Source organism: Dioscorea cayenensis, unplaced genomic scaffold (assembly GCF_009730915.1).
Source record: "Dioscorea cayenensis subsp. rotundata cultivar TDr96_F1 unplaced genomic scaffold, TDr96_F1_v2_PseudoChromosome.rev07_lg8_w22 25.fasta BLBR01000680.1, whole genome shotgun sequence".
In the NCBI taxonomy this organism is placed as follows: Eukaryota; Viridiplantae; Streptophyta; class Magnoliopsida; order Dioscoreales; family Dioscoreaceae; genus Dioscorea; species Dioscorea cayenensis.
The window spans coordinates 35,001-53,317 of record NW_024087071.1 but is presented as its reverse complement, the minus strand read 5'-3'; the positions used below and the strand labels follow the sequence as shown (position 1 = coordinate 53,317).

Sequence of the window (18,317 nt, the reverse complement as noted above, 5' to 3'; positions counted from 1 at the left end):
TCCTCTCCGAAGCTAGGTCGCCAATGGCTCCCCAAGATGCTATGACGTCGAAGGAACCTATCAAAGTTGGTGAAGAACTCCCTCTCAATTGGCGAAGACCTTCTCCTCAAACCCTAGCCGCCTCTCTCTCAATGTCTATGCTCAAAGCCCCCCAAAAAGTCCCTTTAGAATCGGCCAAAAGGTGTATTTATAGCCTCACCACACGTCTATCACGTGCCCCCCACGCGCACGCGTGCGGGCTCGCAGGGAATTTCCACGCGGTCGCGCGGAATTTCACGCGGAGCGTCAAAGCGATGAATCTCGCTACGATGATTCGTCTACAGTATTCTACTACATCACTTTTGCTACAGTGATTTCCACAACCGCGATGATAAACAATCTCCTCTTAAGGCCACACGATCGGGCACACGATCATATGGTAGGCTATACTGGCTTTTCTTTCATCAATGCGTCTTGAAAGGTCTTGAAATCTTTACAAAGAGGAGGAATGTGGAGACATGGCTGCCTTTGTGCCCTTCCATTAATAACTTGGCTTGCAAAACTATGGAAGTTGGCACACATCTCCTCATAAACGAACTCCTCTTGTGTCTTCCAACTTGATTTGTACAAGAACTCCCAATATTATGCCATGATAGCCTATCTTCGCTCCCTTTTTGAAATCCTAATGCCTTCACAACCTATATGCATAAAAAGAACACCCAATACACGAAATGAGACATAAACCGAATAAAAATATGATGCTCAATGTATGTAAAACATGCATAAAAAACATGTTCACTCAAGCACTTATCAAACTCCCCACACTTAAGCCTTTGCTTGCCCTCAAGCAAAATTAAACATTAAACTCATGGAAAGAAAAGAGAAGTGCTTGGCCTTAGGTTCACCAAGAGATTACAAGAATGAAATTCTAAAGTTATGGAGAAAATAAAACACTAGACAAAAACAATCAATGCTCTAGCAAACAATCCAATCAAAAATGAATATGATAAAATCCGAATGCGTGTGTGTGTGAAAAGCTCAACTCATGTCAACACTATGTCCACTACTAAGTTTTTATTAAAACGGGACTTATTTATGAACAAAAAGAAAAAGTAGTAGCTTCACACAATCCTCTAAGGTAGCCCTTTCCCAAGATGCCTACCGAGTGGCTTTCACACTTTCGAGGTGGTAGCTCTTTCTACTAAGGGTGGTAGCTTTCACACATCCCATGAGATAACTCTTTCTCTCAATAGGGCATAACAAGTATCCGACTTATGAGAGTAGCTACATACATCATGAGTGGTAGCTCTTTCCACCCCTATGTACAAGCAACAAACAATTTCCAAAAAAATTTTTCAATTTTTCTGATTTTTGATAAGACTAGCACACTAACATCCCAAACATAATGAACTAGAGTATTCATAGGTCTAATGAGTGAGAAAAGTGCACAAAAGAGCAAGCAGACAAAAAATATTCAAGAAAAATTGGATGAAAAACTAGAGCATGATAAAAATCTAATGTTCACAACCTCCAAAAACTAAAATTAAAACTCTTAACCCTAAGGTGAACCTTCATTAGCAACAAGAGCATGCTCATGAAAAACACAAGTATAAGTCATGTATAAAGTGAACCCTCCCCACACTTAAGATGTACATTGCCCTCAATGTACACATGTAAGCTACAATAAAAATAGTATCAATGAAAAGCAACATGTGTGCGGGAATGCAATTAAAACAATACTCCCATGAATTCCTCATGGACATTTGGTGAAGTCTATCTCAAGGGCGCGTTGTAACGGTTGTGAAGCTCACACGACCATGGAATAAAAGCACATGATCGTGTCTATGACTAAAAACATCAACAACATCACTCCTCAAGGCCAATCGCACGGAATACAAGGGGTTCGATGAAATTTCAACAAAATAGAAAAGGGGAATACGAATGCAAACAAATAACAAAAGCGAAAGCATAAAGATAACTCTCGGAAGGTGAAACCTTTATGAGCACAAAAAAGTCCACAAACTAAAAGATGGAAACACATAAAAAAACATAAAATGCAAAAAAATAAAAAAAGTCTCATGAGTGTGACGCCTCAGCGTCGAGCATCCGGAGTCTGGTCTTTGGTCTTGGCAGCGAGCCCTGGTACAGAAGCGGATGAGACCTCCTCGTCGAGAGTCTGCTGAATACGATCAAGTCGCTCCGAATCCGCACCGGTTCTCCAAGATGGTAACAGCGGCAGCCTCGAGTCGAGCCAGGCGCTCGTGTACTCGAGAGGTAGATGACTCTGGATCAGTGGATGCTATCGGTGCTGCCTCGGTGATCCTGGGCTCGGCTGCAGATGGTGTCTCTGTGGCCTCAGCAAGCTCCTCGTCGTCCTCGGATGAGCGACTCCACTAGTCGCGTATCCACACGAGCACATGTCGTCTCACAATGCCCATCAAAGCGGAGAGTAACCAAACCCAATGGTACTGGGCTACTCGACCCTCTCCCTCGCCTCGATCGAGCGGATCGGGGCGCATCTTGAACATAAGGCGAGTGATGTAGGGTCCCACGAACAATGCTCCCAACCGCGAGTACTCACTACGATGGCGAAAGTAATCGGTGACCACATATCCTAGGGTGGAGAGGGACTCCATGGACCATGGGTGGAGGTACAAAAGATCCGTCTGCCCGAAGTGAACCCGAGTACCATCTCCCGACACATCATCGGCCGGGCTGAAGCTGCGTGAATATACCTGTGCGCCGGTCGAGTGAGGCAAGAGGCCTTCGACTGGCCTGGAGAAAAATGACGGCCGCCGCATAAATCATGGAAAACCTGGCCCGGAGTGAGATCATGAGGGTAATCGGTGAGGAGCTGTGTGTACTCGATAGTATCAGTATAGTCCGGATCGTATAACCCAAGATATATCGAGAACTGTGTCAAAGACATCCCATGCGGCTGACCAAAGGCTCGAAAACAAATGGCATCCTCCGTGTCAAAACTAGTATCAACTGCATCACGATCGAAGGAAAACGAGGCAAGAACCTCCAAGGTGGTATCTCGTCTGACGGGCTCCTGAATAGCAAGCAATCGGTCCCAACCTCCCACACTAACTAGCTCTCTGACCTCTTCAGCAAGACCAATATCCTCTAGTGCGTCGCAGTCAATAAATCGTGACTGTCTAATCTTGAGATTACGAGACGCCTCGAACCGTGCTGGCGATGAGCGAGGGTCGGGGAAGTCCACCTTTGCGGTGGTGGAGTCGGCTCCCTGTCATGGCGAGGACGTTTCTGAGCCAATCTCTTGGTCCAGCGGTGCCATGTCTGCCCAGAAAAACGTGTAAAAACATCAGTTCGGCATGTATCACGGTGTAAGCAGGGCACTGCGTGCGCGAGGCGGGCCGGGAGGAAAAGCAGGGCCATTTGGCCTCGTCCGGCCGCAGGCGCGTGGGCGAGGCCACGCTGCCAGCGTGGCGCGTGCCAGCTCGGCGGGTGGCAGCAGCGCCCGCGTGGGCGATCCACGCTGGGCGCGCGCAGGCTGCGGCTGGCAGCAGCTGGCAGCGAGCTGCGCTGCCAGCCCGAACGGGCCGCGGGCGGCGTGGCGGCCATGGCGCGCTGGCGGCCCGGGCCGCGTGCGCGCACGCGCCACCGCAGGGCGCGTGGGTGGGGCCGTCTCGGCCAAAGGGGCCGCGGCCGTCGTGGCCCATAGCGGCGGCCGCGTGCAGCGGGCGCATGGGCGAGGCCAGCGCGCGCGTGGGCGCCCGACTCCGGCGATTCGCGGGAGTTGAGCTCACGCCTCACATAAATCATTCTAAAGCATTCATTAGGTGTCTAACATGATTTCCTATGAAAAAATAGCACACAAATACCATGAAAACTCCATGAAAAATGACCTTGAAGAACATGGAAAGGGTGGGAGAAAGTGAGAGCTTACGAGACAAATTGGAGAAGAAAAATCGGTGCAAACTCCGAGCAAATCACTTCTAATCCCCCAAGGAATTGAAAAACAAATGGTTTTAGAGATCAAAACTTGAGTTTTATAGGAGTGAAAAAAAGTGGAAGATGAAAGGGTTCTTTAAAATGGAAGATGATGAATAGTGCCCTTCACATTCTTATAGGCACATGGGGGTGTGGATTTCCCACTCCCCGCGTGGATCTTATACTGCGACCGCGTGGAAATTCCCAGCGGCGCGTCGAGGCTGCAGAATTTCCGACAGATCCACTAAGGGCCTAAAACTCCAAATTGACACCAACTGTTCAACATTTCAACATTGGAAACACCCTAAACCATGTCATACACATGAAAAATAATGCATATCACCGAAAAAAATTTCATGAAAACACCAGCAAACAACAAAAATTGATCAAGGCACACACTCATGGAATTATTACTGCAGGAATTAAATTTCAAGTCTAAAAAACTAACTAAAAACTTGGGTTGCCTCCCAAGAAGCGCTTGTTTAACGTCACTAAGCTTGACATACCTCTCCTTACCTCATGGTGGATCATAAAGATGGAAAAACCTCTTTTATTAGCATCTTGCACCTCTCCTTCAAAGTAAGGCTTTAACCTATGTCCGTTTACCTTGAAGGTTCCCTTCTCCGGGTGAGTGATTTTGATTGCGCCGTGTTGAAATACTTGAGTGACCTCAAATGGTCCCGACCACCTTGACTTTAGTTTCCCGGGAATAACTTCAATCGAGAATTGAAGAGTAACACTCGATCACCTACTTTGAAGTCCTTGTGCGAGTCTAATGTGCTTGTCATGCCATAGAGCGTATCCTTTCTTTTGTAGATTCGTGCATTTTCATAACTCTCAAACGCCATTCATCTAACTCATTCAATTGCAACTTTCTTTGGTCACCAGCCCGGGAAAGGTTGAAATTCATTGCTTTAATTGCCCAATATGCCTTGTGCTCAAGTTCTCACGGTAGATGGCACGCTTTCCCATAGACTAAGTTATATGGTGTGGTCCCCACCGAGTTTTTGTATGCTGTCCGGTATGCCCATAGCGTGTCATCTAATCTTTCCGACCAATCCTTCCGATCGTGCTCCACCGACTTGGACAAAATTCTCTTCAACTCTCTATTGGTTACCTCTACTATCCCACTTGTTTTGCGGATGATGATCGGAGTAGCAAGGCGATGGTTCACTCCATATCTTTTCAGAATTTTTCTCAAGTTGTGCATTGCAAAAGTGAGTCCCTCGATCACTTATGATGATCCTAGGTGTCGAACCGAGTGAACAATTTCTTGAGGAATTTGACTACCGTTCTAGCATCATTTGTAGGGAGAGCTTGAGCCTCAAACCCACTTAGACACATAGTCCACGGCAGACCAAGATATAACGATTCCCATTGGAGCTAGGGAATGGCCCCATAAAGTCGATACCCACACATCAAAAACCTCACAAACTGCATTGGATTTTGCGGCATCTCATCACGTTTAGACAAATTCCCTGCTCTTTGGCAACTATCACAACATTGTACAAATTGTCTTGCATCTTGAAATAACGTTGGCCAATAAAAAAACCACCTGCGAGGACCTTTTTCGCTGATCCTCCCTGAAGCATAATGACCGCCCACGGTCCCGAGTGACAATGAGCTAAAATATCCCATCCTTTTTGTGAGAGACACATCTTCGCATCGAATATGGTCTGCAGCACATCCCGGAAAAAGATAAGGATCCTCCCAAGAAAAATGCTTCAAGTCGGCAAAAAGAATTTCTTCCTTTGTTGAAAAGAAAATCCTCTAGGTAGAAACTTTCCCGATAAATAATTAGCGAAATCGGTGAACCACGGGGTATCAACTTCTGAAATTTCCTGCAGATTATACAAAATGCTCCTCGTGAAATGCATCATTAATGTCAGGTCTTCCATGACCCTTCTTCTTCTACACCTTCAAGTCGAGAAAGGTGATCTGCAGACCACATTTCGAGCCCCTTTTCTTGTCCCTAATCTCAACATCAAATTCCTGCAGAACAATACCCAACGAATCAGCCTTGGCTTCGACGCAGTTTGTTCATTAGATAGCGTGCGCCGAATGATCTGTGAAGACAACCACTTGTGAAAGAATGAGGTATGATCTGAATTTGTCAAATGCAAAAACTATAGCCAACAATTCCTTCTCCGTGAGTTGTGTAGTTCTCTTTGGGGCACTTGTCAAACTCTTGCTCGTGATAATAAAATGGGCTGAAAATGTTTATCTTTTCTTTGGCCTAGAACAGCCCCTACGGCATGATCACTAGCATCACACATAAGTTCAAAAGGGAAGGTTCCAATCTGTGAGATAAGGATTGGTGCTTGTCACGAGTTTTTCTTTTAAAATGTTGAAGGCAAGCAAACAAGCATCATTAAACTCAAATGGGACATCTTTCTCCAACAACTTGGTCAACGGCTGAGCTATTTTCGAAAAATCTTTGATGAATCGACGGTAGAAAACACTGCATGGCCCTAAGAAACTCCTAATTGCCTTGACATTAGTTGGAGGAGGTAGTTTTTCGATGGTTTTCGATTTTGCCCGATCAACTTCAATTCCTTGGCTAGAAATTTTATGACCAAGAACAATTCCCTCTTGGACCATGAAGTGGCATTTCTCCCAATTCAAAGCCAAATTGCCTCTCTTCACACCGCGATAAGCACCTTCTCAAGATTTTTTTCAAGCATGCCTCGAAGGAATTTCCGAATACCGAAAAATCATCCATGAAAACCTCCATTACATCTTCTATCAAGTCGTCAAAAATAGCCGTCATACATCTTTGGAAGGTAGCGGGACGTTACAAAAGAGTCCGAATGGCATTCGTCTATAAGCAAAAAGTACCAAAAAGGACATGTAAAGGTTGTTTTCTCTTGATCCTCGGGGCAATTGGAATTTGGAAATATCCTGGACATACCATCTAGAAACATCAATAGAATTTGTGGCCAGCTAATCGTTCTAACATTTGATCAATGAATGGCAATGGAAAGTGATCCTTCCTTGTGGCATCATTCAATCTCCGATAATCAATGCAAACTCGCCACCCGTCACAACGTTCTTGTCGGAATTAATTCATTTTGCTCATTTTAACCACCGCCATGCCACCCTTCTTTGGTACCACTTGTGTTGGGCTCACCCAAGCACTATCCGAAATGGGATAAATAATTCCTGGCTCTAGAAGTTTCAAACCTCCGCTTTTTACCACCTCTTTTCATATTCGGGTTTAGTCTTCGTTGAGGTTGAATCACGGTTTTGTAATTATCTTCCATCAAAATCTTGTGAGTGCAAAAGGAAGGATTTATTCCCTTGATATCTGAGATTTTCCAAGCTATGGCTGTTTTGTGCAACTTCAACATGGTGACAAGTTTCTCTTTTTGCTCCGGGCGAAAGATTTGAAGCAATGATCACCGCAACTTTGACCCATCAGCGAGGAATGCATACTCAAAATGTTCCGTAATGTTTTTCAGCTCTAACTCGGGGGTTCTTCCACCGACCGTGTCGCAGCCTGCTTGCTTGTTCCGATCGATTTCTTCAAACCCTGCGAGGTGTCTTCGACTCCTTCCTCAATTACCTCCCACGCTAGCTCACTTACACCAAGGTCCCCAAAACATCTTCATCATTCACTCCGTCATCCAAACTACAAAACCTCAATTGGCGATATTGATTCAACACAACCGATGGTCTCATCTTCATCACTTGTCCTTTGATTCAGCGCCAGGTCCGGTACAAGCAACTTCCCTTGAAATAGATATGGAGACTTCTACTAGTTTATTTTCAGCTCCATTCTTAAAAAGACATAAGCTGCAGACTTGTCAAGTCTCTAACTAGGCTCATAATTCAGCCCCTTGATAAGAGATTCCATGTCCTTGAACTATCTCCTGCCGTTCACTGTCCCAACTCCCAAAAACCTCATCATATAGCTTGCGCTCGAGTCTAGGTATGCGCTACAACTTGTTCTATCTTTTTCTCATTAGATGCCATTTGCCCCTTTATTGTCTCCATTAGCAATGCTTCAGTCAAACATTGTCCCGAAATATAAAGACAGGAATCACTGTTCACTTAATAAGGAGAAAAGAAACAAGGGTACAAAATAACGAGAAATGCAGGAGAGAAGTGTGAGATAGAAAAGCAAAAAGAAAAATGTGAATGACTAAAGTAATCAAGTCCTAGTGTTCCTAATATCTCGCTCCCGCAACGGCGCCAAAAACTTGACACGTCCAGAATATGCGTGTAAACATCGAGTGCGGATTCGAGAGTAGTTACGGTGGTGGGTATCGAATCCACGAGGGCGGGTAATGGTAATAACCACTTCTCAATTATCTAGTGAATCAATTAATATGATGAAGTGAACTAATTGCAAGCAAATCAAGCGTATGCAAGAAATAAAAGTAGAACGTCTCAATCACGTAAGGATGTATGGACTAATAACCACTTCTCAATTATCTAGTCGGAATCAATGAATATGATGAAGGGAACTAATTGCAAGCAAAGCAAAACAAGTATGCAAGAAGTAAAAGTAGAAGAGTCTCAATCACTAAGGATGAGGTATTCGGGCAATGATCCCCTAAGATCTTCCTTAAAGCTCAAGATTCACTAAATGCTCTAGAATCGAGTCTAATGAGTCGAGGTAGTCCAACGATAACCAATCCTTGTCTCCAAGCAAAAAGGCACTAGTCCCCTACAAGGTCCCGGTGGAGAAATCGACCAATCTCAACACTTCACACCCTATATGACCGCATTATGCTATAAGGAAACCTAAGAGTGAAACCGATTCCTAAATGTAGATCCAACCCTAATTCCGAGCGAAGGATCCTAACCCCCTACAAGGTCCCAGCGGAGAAATCGAGAAATCTCACGCCTCACACCAAATATGGTTGCAAAGAGAATATGGAATACGGAGATAGGAAACACTCAATCGAAGGGGAAAGGGACACTCCTCCATCTCAAGGCTCACCCTCTCAACCCTCTTTAATCTTGGAAATCTAACTCTAATGGAGACCTCTCACATCAAAGTATTAAATCATGCAATGTAAATCAACCACAAGGATTAACAACACTAGCAAGCAATTAAATCACAAGATGAAAAACTCAAGACAACTCGGATTAACTAGAAGCATTAAGAGAATCAATCCAAAAATATAAATCTTAGGGTTCACATGCCCAAATACCCACTAGGGTTTAGCCCTCCATGGGCCTAGTTACAAAAACAATAATGGATATAATGAAAAGCAATAAAACCCATAGAGAAAAAACCCCTCGAATTGCGCGGATTGGCCTTGATTGGTAGTTCTACGTCTTGAAGGGTTCCTCTCGAAGCTAGGTCGCCAATGGCTCCCCAAAATGCTATGACGTCGAAGGAACCTATCAAAGTTGGTGAAGAACTCCCTCTCAATCGGCGAAGACCTTCTCCTCAAACCCTAGCCGCCTCTCTCTCAATGTCTATGCTCAAAGCTCCACAAAAAGTCCCTTTAGAATCGGCCAAAAGGTGTATTTATAGCCTCACATCGCGTCTGTCACGTGCCCCCACGCGCCCGCATGGATTTTCCACGCGCCCGCGTGGGCTGCAGGAATTTCCACGTGAACAGTATTACGCTACAGTACTGCTACAGTAAACTTACTACAATACTTTTCCTACAGTGATTTCCACAAACGCGATGATAACCATTCTCCTCTTAAGGCCACACGATCGGTGCCTACTAAGATCTGTGCTTTCGTCAACACCAAACCACATTATGTCCGTTACCCGGTTGCCTACTAAGATCATAGAGGCACTTGAGTCTACATCCCGAAAATTTATGTGGGTAGGCACCGCTGACTCGGGGTCAATCCACCCGGTCAAGTGGGATACGGTTTGTAAACCTTTGCACGCGGTTGGCCGGCAAAATTTGGAATCTTAAAGTCCAAAATGTGGCTTTTCAAGCGAAGCAGTATTGGAGATTAAAAATGGATGGATCGTCAATGTGGGCCAAAGATGTGAGGGCACAAAATATGGTTCAGGGTCATCGGAGTTCTCCATGGGTAGGCGCACACGTTCTGTGCCGTCGGCTTGGAAATCGATCAGAAAAACTGCCCCTTTTGTCAATCGCCACACAAAATGGAACGTTGGGGACGGATCCTTGGTTAAGGTGTGGGAGGACTGGTAGGACCACGCCCTTTAAATTAAATAGGGTGGCTACTGTCCGGGATTGGTGGCGTGTCCCTTCTGATGTGACAGTCAACTCCCTGTTCGATGACTCGGAGTTGGGTTGGAAAAGGTCCCTAATATCCTCTGTTTGGGATCAGCCATAGGCTTACATAATCCAAGAATATCTAAGGGCTCGGTCTGGGTTAATCCGGCATGCACCGGGTTTTGGGCTCTCGATCGGGTCCGGCATATATACGGTGAAGTCTCGCCACGTGAAGCTTCTTTCCGATGGGCCACATTCATTCTTTGGGTTTTGTAAATGAGTAGTGGAAGTGAGATCGATCAGTCAAGTTATGCCGCAAAGGAAGCCAAAAGCTCACAGACTCAAATAACTTGTTTAGCTTGAACCTTTTTACCGGTGTATTATAGTTAAAAAAGCGAAGCGGAAGCACGCCTTTATGAATCGACTTTTGTCCCAACCCGCGAACTACTTTCCAATCCATCCACCGATTTTTTTCACTCAGGCCTACATCCAATCCAATAATGAGTACTCGGTCTATCTACGTTATCATTCCCATTCAAGCAAAAACTCACTCAATTCAATGGACGTGAGCGGGGAGACCCTCACGTACGGTTTTTTTAGGGGATCCAACAGAAGGCCGGTCCGAGCCCACCCGACTAGAGGGACTGAGAAATTAATAGAGTACAAAAACGTATCTTCAAGCTTTACCTTATTCTGATCGTTCAGAGGGCGATCGCGGAGTCACTGAATGAAGTCCTCCGCTTCTTTCGGAGGTGCTGACCCGCAGCGAGGCAGATATGACTAAGTGACATATTGAATATGGCGACGACAACAGCATGTCGTAGAAGGAGATAACAGGTGGAGCCAACGACCCACTAAGACTCACGTATCTACAACTACATCCCCGAGCGGCAGTCAAACGGAGGCGTGAATGCAAGATGCCAGCGGAATGATCGGCCGGACAGAGGCTAGGGCTGCTTCCTTCCCACCGCGTCCTTCCTTGTGTGTCGGAGATACAAAGCGAGTGCACCGGAAAAGAACAGGAACTGGGTCGATCTATTCCATGGCGAAGCATCCGAAGCATAACTGCACACTCACACGATTTTTGCCGAGAGATAGGAGCATTCGGTGGAACCGGTGAACTACACTTGCTTCTTGATAGATGTGTGGGACAGAGGGCTCGTGGTACCTGCTGCCCACCCTTACTCCGCTTTGATAACCGTGTGAACGGAGAGTGGGCAGAGCAAAAGGGAAGGAGGCCCTCATACGGAGTCGCACACTTGAGCAGTGCGGGAGACTGTAGAATGGGTCGAGTAAATTCCCTTGGGGCCGATAAAATCACAGACGAAGTCTTTTTTTAATTTAATTTTTAAAAAAGTCTTTCTGTTTGTTATAAAAAAAGGAAGGCAGAGGTAAGTACTTCGAATGGCGAAGAGAGGCGGCTCGGTAGGGAAGGAATGGTCAATCGTCAAGTCAAGGATGACTTCTTTGTTGGCGAAACGATAGGGGGCCAGTGATTCTCTGAGCCGGTCTTTCTTTCCAACGCCTCGGGAAACTGGTCGAGATAGATGACAGCACCTTTTTCTCCACCGGGAAGGCGCACTTCTATTCTTCTTCTGGTTCACCTCCCGCCCGGCCCGGAAATAGAACCCAGCCCCCCTTCTGATCCATTCATTTCTGCAAGCAGGCGGGATCCAGAGCTAAACCCCCTCCTATTCGAGGCCGGGTGGCCTCGCCCCACAAGCACCCAACCTTCCTTTTGCTCTTCCTTCGGTTTGGCTCCACGAACGCGCCACCTAGGAGCCCCACTCATATTCAAAAGGCGCCCAGCTTTCAAGACGATTATAAAAAGTAGTTAGGCTGCTATTTTTCCAATATCATGGAATAGCATGGCCCGGGGCTAAGGTCACTCCAGTGGGAGAGCCGTGTTATGGGTGACCTTATTGCACGGTTCAGAGAGCACTTGTGTATGTGATGCAAGTGAACGTGTACGAAAAAGCTGTCGTAAAGTTTCGTTGTTCGTTCCGTCGTTGACCCTATCTATGTTTCTATGATGGCCCAAGAACACGCTCATTCTTCAGCCGTAGAGAGACTTTTGAATTGCGAGGTACCATTACGAGCTCAATATATACGAGTGTTATTCCGTGAAATAACTCGAATTTCAAATCATTCACTTGCTTCAACTACTCATGCTATGGATGTGGGAGCATCAACTCCGTTCCTTTGGGCTTTTGAGGAGCGGGAGAAATTGTTGGAATTCTATGAAAGAGTCCCGGGAGCCAGGATGCATGCTAGTTTCATACGACCTGGTGGAGTGGCACAAGATCTGCCTCTTGGCTTATGTCGAGATATTGATTCCTCCACACAACAATTTGCTTCTCGTATCGACGAATTAGAAGAGATGTCAACCGGCAACCGTATCTGGAAACAATGATTAGTGGATATTGGTACTATCTCTGCACAGCAAGCAAACGATTGGGGATTCAGTGGTGTAATGTTAAGAGGTCGTGCGACATGAAGATATTGATAACAATATGGGGGAAGTTCCCATCAGGCAACAACGGTTCTGCCTGACCCTACTTAAGCATGCATATGTTGTCAGTAAAGATTTTGTGTGAAGCCTTGGAGACCGATGAGCGATCCGCAAGTGCACGGAGTCGTCAAGTAATACCCCTCGTGCGAGCACGTGAGAGTCGTATTCCCTGGGCCCAAGAATCTACTCTTACTTCCTCTTTGCGTATTGTCTAGCCGAATGATTCGAAGGGTTTCTCTAATCTATTACTTGAAATAAAAGAACTACAAATGGAGTCTATGATAAGGTAGGGGTATAAAATCAGGGGAAAGAAATGGTCACGGATGCGGATTCCCTAGGGGCTACTAAAGTGCAAAGGGTGCTAAGAATGTCATGCAATTGAAGGTTTGGACCTAGAGATTTCCTAAATTAGATCAACCCGATGGTCATGGCAATTAACCCCTAATCCGGTATAAGTATTGACATAGAATTTCTTCTGATCAAATCCTCATATGATTGCATTAACAAGTGGGGAAATCCCTAATTAGGGCCAGAACAAAACTTGGTCTAGCCCTAATGGTGGAGGGGTACAGAATACCCGATGGTCATGGAGTATTCGTACATGAATCCCTTCAAAACTTGGTGTGTCTAGTACAAGGGCCGATGGTCACGCTACCAAGTACAACCTAGCAGCTTGGTTTTACAGAGTTCTCATGTAAGCAACACATCAAATGTACCAAGAATGAATCACAAATACACAACAATTGCAATAGACAAAAATTAAATCATCCAAATACACAAGTTCACCCCAAAGGTTCACCAGCATCCAGTGACCTTGGGGATCTACTCGTCCATGCAAACAAATACAAGCAACAAGTCCATGAAAACAACTACAAATGGCATAAGAAAACTCCCTCAAACAATAGAAGTTGGAAGACAAGCCAAGCTAGGTGGAAATGCTTCCACGGACGCCGTGATGGGGGCGGCTTTCCTCGTCATCTACAAACTCCCAAAGAAGAGATCGATGAAGATCTAGCCAAAACCGAGCTTCTCCATTTGATTTCCCTTCTCCAAAACGTGTGATCTTGCCTCTTAAAGACTCGGTGAAAAATCGGCTCCAAGAACTCTCGCCAAAAACTCGTCCCCTTGCCCTACAAAAATCGCTTTCATTTATATCCCGTCAGTCCATGCGGGCATCCATGCGGGCGCATGGAGCCCGTGAAGCTCATAGCCAAATGCCGAGAAGCAAGAACAATGACTTGCTACAATACCGCTACAGTAACCGAGTATTGAGAATTTCCAGCAAACCTTACGGGCATCCATGCGGGCGCATGGAGCCCGTGAAACTCACAGCCAAATGCCCACAGCAAGAACAATGACCTACTACAATACCGCTACAGTGTCGCTATAGTGCTGGGACCCCAAAAATGCTGTTTTTGGTGTCGAATTCATCCGATTTACATTTTTGAGCATCGTTCGACTCATTTAAGACCTGCAACACCGAAATAACCAATTTAGACATAAAACGGGCATCAATTCGTTAACATATTCACAGATGATACAAGATTAATACATATAAAATACATACATTTAGGCGTTTATCAGAGACGACATACCCGGGGCTAGGGTGAGCTGAGGAGGGACAGCATAAGTGAGCGAATGTGTGTAAGCCCAGTCAAAGATTCCTCATCTAGGCGGGGTGGACCATCTACCTTCGAATGGTGTTGGTCCGTAGGACCGTGAACGGATTCGCCTCTGGCCTCTGGGCACGTCGGAACCGCATGAGTTCACCGGGGTGGAGCGCGGTCCACCAAAATCGGCATAGGTTAGGTGCTATTGATGGAACATGGTAAGCCCATCTTTCCCCATATGGAAGTGCTGTAGACACATAGAGATGTGCGTAGAGGAAGTCTCAAAAAGTGAAGGCCGAGCTGTAGGTCACGTGACCTGCACCGAAAAGGTGGCTGACTGGGCTTTCTCCTGGATCAAAGCAGATCAGCTCGCCGAATTCGTCGCTCGAATCGGGCGCCCCAGAACGTCGAATGAAAATAGGTGGCCGGGTTCTCTTTCTATAACCCTATTTATATGAGATGCCCGGCCCCTTCCCCCTATCCCTCTCTTATATTTAGGAACGGGATCTGCCCAAGAACGACCTGTGGTGGTATGGAAGGCACGGACTCCGCGAGCGTCCCGCACCCTCAGAGAAAGAAACTCCTCAACCATCACAAGAAAAAACAAAGATGACGCTCTGTGTCTGACTCTATTGGTCATAGTTCCCTGCTGTTGCGGCCGGTGCTCGTTTGCGCGCCCCAAAGGGAAAGGATGCCTCTCGGGGCATCTGAGAATGATTCAAGCCGTATGAAGGGAAACTCCCATGTACAGTTTGTTTTTTTGGGGGGAAGGAGCCTGACAGGGTTCCCCCACTGACTTTTCCCAGGCCTAAGTGAAAGTGAAGTGGTGGGCCTACCCATCCCAATCTGCGCTATGCTGGGATTCGCGAAGAGCAGCACCTTACGATATTCATGACCAATCGGATCCTGATGTACCAGTAGGTAGCAGAGGAGATCGCTATGATCGTTACTGTATCCGTATCGAAGAGATGCGACAAAGTGTTCGGATCATTGTGCAATGCCCTAATCAAATGCCTAGTGGCATGATCAAAGCCGATAATCGTAAGCTATGTCCTCCATCACGATGTCGAATGAAACTATCCATGGAATCATGCGCCGTAGGAAATGAAACGTAGATCATCACCGTTCTTAACTGAGACTCAGGTTAAGCTTCATCTCGGAACCATTGTGGGGTTAGGAGTAAAGCATCCCGGGGTTGGTGCATCTCATTGGGCGTGGAGAAGCATTGGGAACCCCAATATCTTTCTGCAGAACAGTTTCCTTTCCCGTCCCCTCGCCCCGGCATAGCGCTTCGCTTCCGGTTCTTCGGGAGAAGAAACTGACTTCTCCCTTCTTCATTGATCTAGGGGAAAAGGAACCGTCTACCTGTTGGGAAGCTAGACATCAAGGTTGTGGCTTGATGAGGATAACTAAGCTAACACGCCGGAGTTGGATGCTGGCACAACAGGGTGGTGCCTTACCGCACCGCAGGCACATGCGCGGTAGCGTTCGTGGTGGTGCTTCAGGATTCCAATGTATTGCGTCCAAGATCAGAACGAGCTTGCCGGGGGACCACTGCCGTAACATTCTTGAGTGAGCTGGAGCGCAACCATCTTATCCACTGAACTAGCGTCAAGTATCGCTTCGGGTTAAAGCACTAAAAGAAAAAGACCGGGAAAGGCGGCGACATAGGAACCATGGGAACCCAGGAGGGGGAAAGACAATGTACGGGATACGGGATCCTCTTAGTAGGCTGGACCAAAATCCAGCAGAGAGAGGGCAGCCTTTCGAAGCAACAGCAGGTTGGGAAACCAAGAGAACGCTTCGCGTTTTTCTTATCTTCTTCCCGGCACAAAAAGAGGGATTAGCATTATTGACCCCATGAGAAAGCACTAACACCTTCCTCGTTGGGGCTCCGCGCACTGGGAAAAGGCTTTCACGACGGGAACGGGAAACCGGCCACTAGTTACGAAGTAAACATAAGGTCTCGAGAGGTCCCTCACAGTCAGGTGCGATGCAATTGCCCCCTATTAGTTTAGTAAAGTACCCCTCCTCCTAAATTCTTTTCTTTAGGGGGTTGAGGCGAGAAATGGCTTGATGAACCCTTCCGTTCGTCACGCACCGGCCCCATTCACTTGCAACTCGTAGAGGCTGTAAATACACAGTGCCCCACAACTATCAAAGTAACGTGGGGTTTGAAACACGAGAGTGCCCGCCCTTTCTGTCAAGTAGACTACTTTTTCCGGAACGCAGTCCGGGATAACCGTGACCTTATATATATAGAAAGATATATCTTTATATATATATATCTTCGATGCTATCATTTCGAAATGTCTGCTTCAACCGCTATTTCACCTCCCAAAAAGCTATGTTGGCTTGACGAGCGCAGATGAGGAAGCGGGAGCAAGAAAACCAAGAATCTCTTTCTTGTCCTTCTACTTATACTTAAGGGGCAAAGAGAAGGGCTTTCGCTACTGAGAAAGCGAACGGTCAGCGCGAGGGTTCGACGACTTAGCCGAGCGTTAGCGAAGCGCTTCTATGGATAGGAGCGTCCTTTATGCTGAGCCTCGGTAGCGAAGCACTTAAGATGAAGCGTCGGTAGCAAAGCTGACAATGCAACGCGTTAGCGAAGCGCTGTAGTAGGGCCGAAAGCCTATGTGCTATAATGCTGAACCAAGGGCGCTCCGCCTTATCTATAGAAGCAGTCAACTGAGTTCTGAACGAATGGGATCCTTGGTTGGTAATGGCTCAATCTATAGATAGAAAGCCCTATGATGGGAAAACTACCACGTTAGGTCTGGAGAGAGATGGGACCGGTTATAGTTTAGGGGAGCAGATGCAAGCCTTTTTCTTTCAATAGCCGGCCAAATTACTACAGGATCATCGGTCTACTCTACCTCAATTCACCATTTCGAACCTTATACAGAAGGTTTTTCCGTACCAGCTCCTTCTACCTATACCGCAGTTGAAGCACCAAAAGGAGAATTTGGTGTCTTTCTTGTCAGTAATGGAAGCAATCGTCCCTACCGTCGTAAAATAAGAGCACCTGGCTCTGCCCATTCACAAGGACTCGATTCTATGTCCAAACATCACATGCCAGCAGATGTAGTAACCATCATAGGTACTCAAGATATTGTGTCTGGAGAGGTAGATAGATAGGGACTACGTCTTGCTCGATCAGGACCCTAGCTTTTATTGCGAGCCAAAAACACCCTTCCGAAGCAGCTTGTTCAGTCTCCGTCTCAGTCGAAGGAGAAGTCTCAGTCACCTTTCTTTGACGTTCTTTCTTGAACCGATCCTCGGCTCTACCAAAAAAAACACCTAGTTCACTCGCTAGCGCATCCATGGCTGAATGGTTAAAGCGCCCAACTCATAATTGGCAAATTCGTAGGTTCAATTCCTGCTGGATGCACGCCAATGGGAACGTTCAATAAGTCTATTGGAATTAGCTATGTATCAATGGAATCTCATCATCCATACATAACGAATTGGTATGGTATATTCATACCACATAACATATGAACAGTAAGAACTAGAATTCTTATCGATATTGGGGAAGAAAATGATTTATGGATGTAATAAAATATGCAGTGTTTACAGAAAAAAGTATTCGGTTATTGGGGAAGAATCAATATACTTCTAATGTCGAATCAGAATCAACTAGGACAGAAATAAAAGCATTGGGTCGAACTCTTCTTTTTGTGTCAAGGTAATATGGTCATCGACTCCCGGGAAAGGGTAGAAGAATGGGACCTATTATGGGACATACAATGCATTACAGACGTATGATCATTACCCTTCAACCGGGTTATTCTATTCCACCTCTTATAGAGAAAAGAACTTTATGGAAAATACATACTTAATTTAATAAAGAAGAGGGCGATACATTTATACTAAACTTCTACCCCGAGCACACGCAATGGAGCCGTGGACAGTCAAGTGAAATCCAATCCACGAAATAATTTGATCTATGGACAGCATCGTTGTGGTAAAGGTCGTAATGCCAGAGGAATCATTACCGCAGGGCATAGAGGGGGAGGTCATAAGCGTCTATACCGTAAAATCTATTTTCGACGGAATGAAAAAGACATATCTGGTAGAATCGTAACCATAGAATAC

At 46.0% G+C, this 18,317-nt stretch overlaps 1 non-coding gene and 1 pseudogene across 1 annotated transcript; both read left to right on the top strand.

Annotated features, from left to right (window-relative positions):
* The first annotated feature begins 10,656 nt into the window (after positions 1–10,656).
* Positions 10,657–17,357, top strand: LOC120254872 (annotated as a pseudogene).
* A 179-nt stretch (positions 17,358–17,536) lies between these two features.
* On the top strand, positions 17,537–17,610 carry TRNAM-CAU. Its single transcript has one exon. It is a non-coding gene; the product is annotated as a tRNA-Met (tRNA).
* The last annotated feature ends 707 nt before the right edge of the window (positions 17,611–18,317 follow it).